Genomic DNA, 12,521 nt, shown 5'->3' with positions numbered 1-12,521 from the left:
GGTCCAGTTTCACAACACCCCATGTCACGCGCCCACATCCCTCACGGACTTTTTTACCTCAAATTGCATGACTGTTGTTTCACGTCCTCCCCTATCTACCTAATCTGAGTCGTTGTCACTCTTTTCAAAAACTGAAAAATGTCTTCAAAGCAGATTATGCTGAGTCTCTAGAGAACATTCAGAAGAATGTGAACGACATGGTAAAGGCGCTGCACGTTGAAACCTTTCAACGCTGCTACCAAGATTGGGAACAAGGACTCCACCAATATATACACTATGTGATCAAAAGTGTCCGGACAGCTGGTTGAAAATGACTTACAAGTTCGTGGCGCCCTCCATCGGTAATGCTGGAATTCAATATGGTGTTGGCCCACCCTTAGCCTTGATAACAGCTTCCACTCTCGCAAGCACACGTTCAATCAGGTGCTGGAAGGTTTCTTGGGGAATGGCAGGCCATCCTTCACGGAGTACTGCACTGATCAGAGGTATCGATTTCGGACGGTAAGGCCTGGCACGAAGTCGCCGTTCCAAAACATCCCAAAGGTGTTCTGTAGGATTCACGTCAGGACTCTGTGCAGGCCAGTCCATTACAGCGATGTTATTGTCCTGGAACCACTCCGCCCCAGGCCGTCCATTATGAACAGGTGCTCGATCGTGTTGAAAGATGAAATCGCCATCCCCGAATTGCTCAACAGTGGAAAGCAAGAAGGTGCTTAAAACATCAGTGTAGACCTGTGCTGTGATAGTGCCACGGAAAACAACTAGGGGTGCAAGTCCCTTCCATGAAAAACACGACCACACCATAACACCACCGCCTCCGAATTTTACTGTTGGCACTACATACACTGGCAGATGTTCGTCAGGCATTCGTCATACCCACACCCTGCCATCGGATAGCCATACTGTGCACTGTGATTCGTCACTCCACACGACGTTTTTCCACTGTTCAATCGTCGAATGTTTACGCTTCTTACACCAAGCGAGGCGTCGTTTGGCATTTACCGCTATGATATGTGGCTTATGAGCAGCCGCTCGACCATGAAATCCAAGTTTTCTCACCTCACGCCTAACTGTCGTAGTACTTGCAGTGGATCCTGGTGCAGTTTGGAATTCATGTGTAATGGTCTAGACAGATGTCTGTCTATTGCAGATTACGACCCTCTTCAACCATCGGCGGTCTCCGTCAGTCAACAGACGAGGCCGGCCTGTACGCTTATGTGCTGTACGCGTTCCTCCACGTTTCCACTTCACTATCACATCAGAAACAGAGGCCCTAGGGATGTTTAGGGGTGTTGAAATCTCGCGTGTAGACGTATGACGCAAGTGACACCCAATCACCTGAGGACGTTCGAAGTCAGTGAGTTCCGCGGAGCGCCCCATTCTGTTCTCTCACGATTCTAACGACTACTGAGGTCGCTGGTATGAAGTACCTGGCAGTAGGTGGCAGCACAATGCATCTAATATGAAATACGTATGTTTTTGGGGATGTCCGAATACTTTTGATCACATAGTGTAGCTGCCGAAGAGGAATATTTGAAGGGGACTATGAAGTTGTTCGAAAAAAAAAATAGAAACTTTGGTTGATAAATAATCTGTTTCATTACGTTTCTCACATCCCTTGTATACTTGTAAATTAACAATTTTCGTTGTTTTTCCTTTACGTATACTGTAAAATTTCGCTTCTTACCAAATTTCATGATTCTTGATCAACGGAAAGTACATTTTAGCGTTTGACGAATGAGTCTGCGAATATCAGAATATCTTTATTAGCATCTATAGTCTGCTAGCCACTGTGATGTGCATGGCAGAGGGTACGGCCCGTTGTACCAGTTATTACAGCTTTATCTCATTCAAGTCACGAATGAAGCGTGGGAAAAATGAATGTTTAAATGCCACTGTGCGTGCTGTAATTTATCTAACCTTATCCTCACGATCCCTATGGGCACGATATGTAGGGAGTTGTAGAGTATCCCTAGAGTCATCGGTTAACGCCAGTTCTCGAAATATCGTTAGTATTTCTCGTGATGGTTTCCGTCTATCTTCTGGATCTGCCAGTTAAGATCTTCCTGCTGCCCTCCTCTGTATATGTTCAATATCCCCTGCTAGTCATATTTCGTATGGATTGGCACACTTCACCAATATTCTAGAACGGGTCTCACGAATGATTTGTAAGCTATCTCCTTTGTAGATCGATTGCACTCCCCTAGTGTTGTACCATAAAGCGAAGTCTGTTACCTGCTTTAACCACGACTGAGCCTTTGTGATCGTTCCACTTCATGGCCATACTAATCGTTACACCAAAGTATTTGTAGGAGTTTACTGATTCCAACCGTGACCCACTGATACTATACTCAGCAAGTTGACAATCATTGCACTACTTTGAAATCTTATTGAGGTCTGATTGAATATTCGTACTGCTTCCTTCAGACTGTACATCGTTGTAGATAAGAGCATCATCTGCAAATACTTTGAGGCTACTGTTAATAATGAACGCAGGGTCGTTAATACGCAACTTGAACAGCAATACACTTCCCGTAACATAAATGGCTATATCTTCTGATTGCATTCACGTAGAAGCTTAAATTTTTTCACCGCGAAGGGACTACTGTTTCACGTTAACTTCACCTCGTTTAAATTCAACTATATGGTTCCAGAGACCCTTTCAAATCTCAAACATCTACGACGTATGTTGCAGACTGAAGCGTGAATGAAAATTTGTTCCAAGGCTGGGATTTAAATCCCGGTCTGCTGCTCACTAGGCACATGTGCCAACCACTACGCCACTCTGGCACAGTGGCTTCGCACAACTTCACGGGCTACTCTAGCACGCCTTCCTCCTCAATCCAAATTCCTATTCGCATCTCAGATCACTTAGCATTCTCCTGAACTCGGAGAGCAGCCGGAGAGCCTCTGCAATGCTTTTCGAGTTATAGTAAAATACATAGTGGGCTGAGGCGTGAGTGGATATTTGGATTGAGGAGGGAGGCATGCTAGGGTAGACCGCGTGGTTGTGGCATCTGCATAGTGAGCAGGAGACCTGGGTTCAAATCCCGGTTTTCATTCAGATTTTTATTCGTTGCTTCAGTCAATATCCATACATCAATTTGAATTTGATACCTCTACCCGTTTCTGAAAAATGGAGGTCCTCACAGACGGAGAGAGAGATAAAAAGACGGCCAACAATGTTGTTGTTGTTGTGGTCTTCAGTCCTGAGACTGATTTGATGCAGCTCTCCATGCTACTCTATCCTGTGCAAGCTTCTTCATCTCCTAGTACTTACTGCAACCTACATCCTTCTGAATCTGCTTAGTGTATTCATCTCTTGGTCTCACTCTACGATTTTTACCCTCCACGCTGCCCTCCAATGCTAAATTTGTGATACCTTGATGCCTCAGAACATGTCCTACCAACCGGTCCCTTCTTCTTGTCAAGTTGTGCCACAAACTCCTCTTCTCCCCAATTCTATTCAATACTTCCTCATTAGTTATGTGGTCTACCCATCTAATGTTCAGGATTCTTCTGTAGCACCACATTTCGAAAGCTTCTATTCTCTTCTTGTCTAAACTATTTATCGTCCATGTTTCACTTCCATACATGGCTACACTCCATACAAATACTTTCAGAAACGACTTCCTGACATTTAAATCTATACCCGATGTTAACAAATTTCGCTTCTACAGAAACACTTTCCTTGCCATTGCCAGTCTACATTTTATATCCCCTCTACTTCGACCATCATCAGTTATTTTGTTCCTCAGGAAAACTCCTTTACTACTTCAGGTGTCTCATTTCCTAATCTAATTTAGCCGGCCGCGGTGGTCTAGCGGTTCTGGCGCTGCAGTCCGGAACCGCGGGACTGCTACGGTCGCAGGTTCGAATCCTGCCTCGGGCATGGATGTGTGTGATGTCCTTAGGTTAGTTAGGTTTAAGTAGTTCTAAGTTCTAGGGGACTTATGACCTAAGATGTTGAGTCCCATAGTGCTCAGAGCCATTTGAACCTAATCTAATTTCCTCAGCATCGCCCGACTTAATTCGACTACATTCCATTATCCTCGTTTTGATTTTGTTGACGTTCATCTTATATCCTCCTTTCAAGACACTATCCATTCCGTTCAACTGCTCTTCCAAGTCCTTTGCTGTCTCTGACCGAATTACAATGTCATCGGCGAACCTCAAAGTTTTTATTTCTTCTCCGAGGTTTTTAATACCTACTCCGCATTTTTCTTTTGTTTCCTTTACTGCTTGCTCAATATACAGATTGAATAACATCGGGGTTAGGCTACAACCCTGTCTCACTACCTTCCCAACCACTGCTTCCCTTTCATGCCCCTCGACTCTTGAGAGGGAGATAGACAGACGGCCAACAAAGTGATCCTCCAAATGTGGTGCTTTCACTGATTGACATACGCAACCCTAAAAATGAACAGTTGAATGATTGCTGGAGGGAGCTTAAACGTAGTCCTGTGCGAAGAACATTTCTGGATGGTAGGCTTTCTGTTTTGTTTCAGCCGCTGGTCGATGAGGCCGCAGCGTTCCACTGTATCATATTGTCCGCATCCATTGGGTGAAAGTTGACGGACCGGCGCAGCCCGTCTGCCCCGGTGGACGGCACTGTGCGTGCGTGCTCGGAACGTAACGGACTCCCCGCTGGCGGAAGCTGGCGCGGCTAGGGTTACGCCGGTTTTGTGTTTCCACACAACTTTGTGTGACATCGGCAGGCGCGCTGCGACGCCGCGGCTCATACGGCTCCCGCCGTGTTTGGTTTTTTTTTCTTTTCTTTCGTCTGTTCTGTCCGTCTGTTTTGCCGCGCGGCGGAGTTGCCTCATGTTTTGCAAACTGCGAGGCGCTACGCGGCGTGTTGGCCTCGCTGCTGGGGAGAAGCACTCAGCCGGGAGGCGAGTCAGTGAACTCGAGTTTAGAGTGCGTACGTGCCGGATGGTCCAAACTGTAATGCAAAGCTAACACTGTCGTTATGCTTCTCTGGAGTTCGCACTGTCGGGGTTTGTTCAAATTAAAAGCTGCGTCAGTAGCACAACATTCTGTCCAGCCTCCCTTACCCTTGACGGATTACGTTATTTGGCTTCACAGGTCACCAATAGCGCTCCTCAAGTCTAGGAGTCTGGAAAGCGATGTGGTCATCCTTGCCATCAGTAAGAGGGCAGCCTCCAAGTCGAAAACCGAACTGTCGAACTCCCAAGCATCCTCTTGTCACATGGTTCAAACCAAATCCAGTCAGATGTGGGAGAGGGCGACCAGCAGGAACCACAAGAAGTCGCGTCTAAAGCAACTGACTGGATGGAAAATATGGACATTAATCTTTGGCTTCTTTCTTATGATTTGACATCATTGTTTGCAATTGTTAAAGGACTTCTGACTGTCTAAGCGGAAAAAATGATAAATTAGCAGGTGATAACTAACATGTCTTGAATAATTTTACTTCACAGACATCCTACGTAAGCCAGTTCCCACATCCAGTTAAGGCGTTTCAGACTCTGTTTCTTTTCAGTCCTTGTAAGTCTTCTGACGCGGTTCGCCACTATTTCTTCTCTTTTTCCAATAACACAGTAGCACTTTCACCCAATTCCGTCAATTATAAGCTCAACGGATTAAATACTAGTTACACTTCAAAAGAGCGTGCTGGTCGCTTTGTAGCGCTGTAGATGGTGTAAAACACGCTATCACGTGACCCTCCGTTGTTGTCTATGGGCGTGTACAGGAATTTTTTCCATTTGGGAGCGGGGGTAGTTCAGAAAGATTAAAATTGCCGTTTTTGCTATAAACTAATTAATTAATTTGTCGCTTTCTAGACATGTGACACAAGAACTACTTCGCACCCTACGTTGCAGCGTGTGGCGGAGGGTACTACTTGTTCCATAGTCACTTCCCACCCTTTCCTGTTCCAGTCGCGAATAGCTAGAGCGAAGAACGGTAGCCGGTAAGGCTTCGTGTAGGCTCGAACCCGCCTAATTTTATCTTCATGGTGTTTTCGCGAGATATACGTATGAGGAAGCAAAATATTTGTTGACTCTTCTAGGAACGTACGCTCTGGGAATTTCAACGGTAAATCACACCGTGAAACAGCACGCATCTCTGGCAGCGTTGGAGTTTGTTTGTCTTTCTATGATGCTTTCGCGCTTACTAAGAGGACCTGTGACCAAACGCGATGGCCTTCTTCGGATCTTCTCTATTTCCTCTGTCCGTTCTCTCTGGTGCGAGCAACATTCAAGAATTCGTGGAAGGAGTGTTCTGTAAGCCGCTTCATTTGTTGGTAGACTACATTTCCTAAGAATTCTTCGAATGACTTTCAGTCCGGCATCCGCCTTACTCGCTACTAATTTTATGCGGTCGTTCCATATCAGATCGCTCCGCCCGAATACTCCTCGATATTTTGTGGAAATGCTTCCAGTGAGCGTTCTGCAGTTGCCTCATCATACCACAAAGGGATCTTACTGTCTATGTATTCACAGTACGTTACATCTGTTTATCTTTAAAGTTATCTGGCACCTGCTGAACCAAGCGTGAATTCTCTGCAGATCCTCCTGCATTTCTCTACAGTTTTCCACCGTCTAGATTTCTCTCTATACAACATCATCATCAGTGTAAAGCCTCATGAAACTTCCGACTTTATCTAACAGGCCATTTACACATATTTTGAAAAGTAAGGGTCCTACAACTCTCCCCTGCGGCACGCCCGGAGTTACTTTTATGTCTGAAGACTTCTCTCCATTGAGAATGACATGTGTTCTCTTGGCTTGAAACTCTTCGGTCGAATCGCACGGTTGGTCTGATTTTCGGCACGCTCATATTTTTTTTTTTTTTTCATTAGGCGCCAATGAGGAACTGAACCGAATGCCTTCCGGAAGTTAAGGATCACAGGACATACCTGGGCGCCTGTATCTACCACATTCTGGGACTCATGGACGGAGCAGAGCGAGCTGGGTTTCAGACTATCGTTGCTTTTGGAACCCATGTTGGTTCCTTCAGAGGACATTTTCGACCTCCAAAAATGGCAAAATACGTGACCATGAAGCGTCGAAAATCCTACAATTGACCGACATCAGGGATAAAGGCCCATAGTTTTGAGTGTCTTTTCGACGATGTTTCTAAATTTTTTAAGGGACGCAAATAACTTATTATATAAAACTTCCTGGCAGATTAAAACAGTGTGCCCGACCGAGACTCGAACTCGGGACCTTTGCCTTTCGCGGGCAAGTGCTCTACCATCTGATCTACCGAAGCACGACTCACGCCCGGTCCTCACAGCTTCACTTCTGCCAGTATCTCGTCTCCTACTTTCCAAACTTTACAGAAGCTCTCCTGCGAATCTCGCAGAGCTAGCACTCCTGAAAGAAAGGATATTGCGGAGACATGGCTTAGCCTAGGGGATGTTTCCATTCTGGAAACTTATTATATCCTTGCTAACTGTTTTCCACTCCCTTCTAGAAGTGCACAAGTATTGTGTAATGAATAAAAATTCTGTGCTCCAGATTCCAGAGCGGGACAAGTGCCATTCTTGTCCCCCCTCTCCTCGCTTGCGGACGACTTTACCGTTGCGGTAAGTCGTGGCAGTGAAGTGGTGTGTGTGTGTGTGTGTGTGTGTGTGTGTGTGTGTGTGTGTGTGTGTGTGTGCGTACTTACTTCAGTAAGATCGGTCGACGAGCCCATGGCCACATCGAGAATGACGTCGCTCGATTTGTTCGTGATATCGACACGGCCTCTCCATCGTGTCTGCCTACCATTCACCGGAGCCGACTGTCTCGTTTTGTCAATCGTGATCGGTGCTAAAAGCATTAGCAAACGGGCGGATCGCCTTTCGGGGACACAGTGGTCGTTGGCCGTTGTAATGAATATTCTAATAAAACAGCCACAGGTCTCGCACTGATCCCTGTTAATGATTTCACTTGTCAGATACGTATCTGGAGACGCTCCAGACAGCGGTGGGATCCCAAATCCTCTGACGACCGCCATACGGCCCGCTGGTCTGGGTTACCATTCCATTTCGTTGCAGGTCGCCTTTGCTTGTCATCCGCGGCCCTTTACAACACACGATACCTCGACGCTGCTCTACGCCCCGTTTTGTTGCCCTCCATGATAAGTCAGCCTGGACTTACACTTCAGTAAGATAACGCCGAGTCGCACACGGCGAGAGTTTCTATTGCTTGTCTTCGTGCTTAACAAACATCCTTCCCAACAAGGTGGCAAGATCACTCCCCAGCTGAGAACAGTTGGAACATTAAGGGGTCTTCCAAATATCTCGGTATTTCGAAGATGTAACGCGCCAGTTTGACAGAATCTGGCAGGATGCTCCTCAGAGAAAGATATCCAACAAATGCATCAATCAATGCCAAACCGAATAACTGGTTCCATAAATGTCAGCGGTGCAGCAACGCCTTATTGACCTGCTCAGTTTCTGAAATACTTTCCCTTGAAAAAGTTATCCAATTTTTCTGAAACTGTAATCATTTGTTTGTATGGAAATCTACATCGCACATACCGAATTCCGTCACTGCGTCTCTTTTTGTCTTAGATTGCACTTTTTACAGACGGTATTCACATACACAGAGTGGTCCATTGATCGTGACTAGACTAAATATCTCACGAAATAAGCGTCAAAGGAAAAAAAATACAAAGTGGAAACTTGTCTAGCTTGAAGGGGGAAACAAGATGGTGCTATGGTTGGCCCGCTAGATGGCGCTACCATACGTCAAGCGGATATCAATTGCGTTTTTGAAAATAGGAAACCCCATTTTTTATTACATATTCGTGTAGTACGTAAAGATATATGAATGTTTTAGTTGGACCACTTTTTTCGCTTTGTGATAGATGCCGCTCTAATACTCACAAACATGTAAGTACGTGGTATCACGTAACATTCCGCCAGTTCGGACGGTATTTGCTTCGTGATACATTACCCGTGTTAAAATAGACCGTTTACCAATTGCGGAAAACGTCGATATGATGTATGGCAATTGTGATCAATATTTACGAACTACACGAATATATAATAAAAAATGGAGGTTCCAATTCAAAAAAACGCAGTTGATTTCCGTTGGACCAATGGCAGCGCCATCTAGCGGGCCAACCATATCGCCATCTGGTTTCCCCCTTGAAGCTAGACGAGTTTCGTTCTTTTTAGTTTTTTCGTTTGATGCTTATTTCGTGAGATATTTGGCACGGTCACTATCAATGGACCACCCTGTATATCACTCAATGCACCTAAAAACTTATATCATTATACGATACATAGTTCAAAGAACATGACGCCATAAACCTGGAGATGTATGAAAAACAAGCGTTTGTTTAAAACGGAGCTTCTTTAGCCATAAAGATTCCACATGCTTAGCCTCTGGTACAACAAATTAACTCATCTGCAAAGTAATCAGAGGTGTAAAGCTGTTTTATACAAGGGAGTTCGATCCCTTAAAGAGTGGGTGGAGGATGACGGACGGAGGGAGCGGTGGATTACTGGGACATACTAATGGAAATTTTACTCGTAACGAGGAAAGGAACTGTGGGGTACAGTTTCAATGTGACGGCGCGTGCAGTGGGAAAGCAATCAGGAGGAGTATGCAATAATGACGTCACTTCGAAAGCGAACGCCTTTCATGCTCTATTAGCGAAGCGTACACTTTTCGGGTAAAAATGAAGATACAGAATCAGATTTTCACTCTGCAGCGTAGTGTGCGCTGATAGAAAACTTCCTGGCAGATTGTGTGGCGGACCGAGACTCGAACTCGGGACCTTTGCCTTTCGCAGGTGTGCTCTGTCACGTGAGCTACCAAGCACGATTCACGCCCTGTCCTCACAGCTGTACTTCCACCAGTAGCTCGTCTCCTACTTTGCAAACTTCACACAAGATCTCCTGCGAACCTTGCAGATGGTTCAAATGGCTCTGAGCAGTATGGGACTTAACGTCTGAGGTCATCAGTCCCCTAGACTTAGAACTACTTAAAACTAACTAACCTAAGGACATCACACACATCCATGCCCGAGACAGGATTCGAACCTGCGACCGTAGCAGCAGCGCGGTTCCGGACTGAAGCGCCTAGAACCGCTAGGCCACAACGGCCAACCTTGCAGAACTAGCACTCCTGGAAGAAAGGATATTGCGGGGACATGGCTTAGCCACAGCCTTGGGGATGTTTCCAGAATGAGATTTTCATTCTGCAGCGAAGTGTATCCTGATATGAAACTTCCTGGAAGATTAAAACTGTGTGCCAGACCGAGACTCGAGCTCGGGACCTTTGCCTTTCGCGGGCAAGCGCTCTACCAACTGAGCTACCCGAGCGCGACTCACGCCCCGTCCCCCCAGCTTTACTTCCGCCAGTACCTCGTCTCCTACTTTCCCAACTTCACAGAAGATCTCCTGTGAACCTTGCAGAACTAGCATTCCTGGAGAAAAGGGTATTGCGGAGACATGGCTTAGCCAGAACCTTGGGGATGTTTCCACAATGAGATTTTCACTCTGCAGCGGAGTGTGCGCTGGTATGAAACTTCCTGGCACATTAAAACTGTGTGCCGAACCGAGACTCGAACGAACTTCAAAAATGAAGATGCCCGTCGACCACGAGAGGAGGCAGCATTGTGGGCTCTGGACGGCAAGCAGGGGGACGCCGGCCATTGTACGCCGGCAACAATGCCCGCCGCGGCCCCCGGCGGGACAGACGTCGGGGACGGCACCGGCAGCGGCAGCAGCAGCAGCAGCAGCAGCTCCTGGCTGGCCGGCTGGTTCGTTGCTCCCGGCTGCAGCGGCGGCGGCGGCGCCGTGCAGGAACCCGCGAGCCACGCCGCGCCGTCCACACAATGTGGCGCCGCAAAAACTACCCGGCCGGCCTGTCCGCTATACGCCCGCTACTGCCGGCTGCCTCGCCCGACCACAGCTGTCTGACGTGACTACCTCCGTGCCGAGTCCCGCTGTTGGACGTCTCTGCTTTAGTAGGCGGGAAGCCTTCATACAGTCTCCGATACACTTCGTCTACTCTACAGTTTTCATTATAAGACTTCGTGCAGTTTCGATAAAGTGAAAAACTGGGACGTAAAATATTCCCTGGAACTTGTAGTGGGACGCGAAACTGAAGCGTCACCCATCCACCACTGTCAGCCCTATTTGCAGGTGAATATAAGTTTAATTTAGTGTTTTGTTAATGTATTTTTGTAATATTTGTAATGGTTGTGAATTGTCTAAAGTTTTGTATTTATTTTTTATGTTTCATGTACGGAGAGGGCGGTGCAACGAACGGAGACAGCATCTTCACTGCCGGGATCAGATAGAAAATTGCTGGCCACCATACGTCGCGGTTCCATAGCCAAAGAGCAACAGAAGATCCTGAAACCGAGTTGTAGCGTCGTGCTTCTAAAAACTGAAAAAATAAGAATTTGTAATGTTTCTACAACAATGACGTCATAGAAAGTTTAATCCTGTTGTAAATATTCAGTCCTATCTTGTCAAGGCTCAGGTTCACTTCTATATGTAGGAAGATAATAAACTAGTGGATGCTACTAAAGTTTAAATACGTGTTCCGAGAATTTATTTATGAAGAATTATGTTAATGAATTAATAATTTATTTGACAAGAGTATTAATTTTGACAACGTTCATCGCGAGTTTGAGTCTTGAAAGTTTATTCAATGTGGTTCTAATATTTATTAAATCAGATAACTTGCATTAATATAATTTCTGAGAAGAAACAAAACGACATCTAAATTGAGAAAAAGTTCTCGCAAACCAATTGGACTGAGTGACGTAATTCTGCGCATACGACTCAAATGATGATGTTTTACAGTTTCGTTCAAGAACCATTCAGAGACAATTTAAAAAGAATTTAAATAATTTTTGAAGAGTGTTGTAACTGACGAGGTGACGAAGTCTGCACATGGTCATATATAAAAAAAAATCATTTTTACAGAACTTGCGTCGTTATACTACAAACTCCGTAAGCCAACGTCTGCAACATTAGGTCACGTAAGGTTTGGAGCGTTAACCTGTCCCACCGCAATATCTTTTCAGGTAACATCACTCCTGGTTGCTACATATCTTCGCTCTTCCGTAAATCGGAGGTTTCGCATTCGAGTCACATATCGGGTACAGGTGTCCCCTTCAGACGTGTTAGTCTACGACCGTTCTACAAAGATGATGACTCAGATGATGCAAATGGCGACAAATATATCCCGTGAGATTCAAATAAAGGAAACCTTTGAAATATAACGATTATTAGGCGTTCGGTTCACATTTCAGAGCTTCAATCTTCCTACAAAGTATCCACAACATAGCCCGCCCGGTTGGCCGTGCGGTCTAATGCACGGCTTCCCGGGCGGGAAGGAGCGCCTGGTCCCCGGCACGAATCCGCCCGGCGGATTTGTGTCGAGGTCCGGTGAACCGGCCAGTCTGTGGATGGTTTTTAGGCGGTTTTCCATCTGCCTCGGCGAATGCGGGCTGGTTCCCCTTATTCCGCCTCAGTTACACTATGTCGGCGATTGCTGCGCAAACAAGTTTTCCACGTGCGCGTACACCACCTTTACTCT

Source organism: Schistocerca nitens, chromosome 1, assembly GCF_023898315.1.
Source record: "Schistocerca nitens isolate TAMUIC-IGC-003100 chromosome 1, iqSchNite1.1, whole genome shotgun sequence".
NCBI classification, from domain to species: Eukaryota; Metazoa; Arthropoda; class Insecta; order Orthoptera; family Acrididae; genus Schistocerca; species Schistocerca nitens.
Note: the sequence above shows the minus strand (reverse complement) of the source record.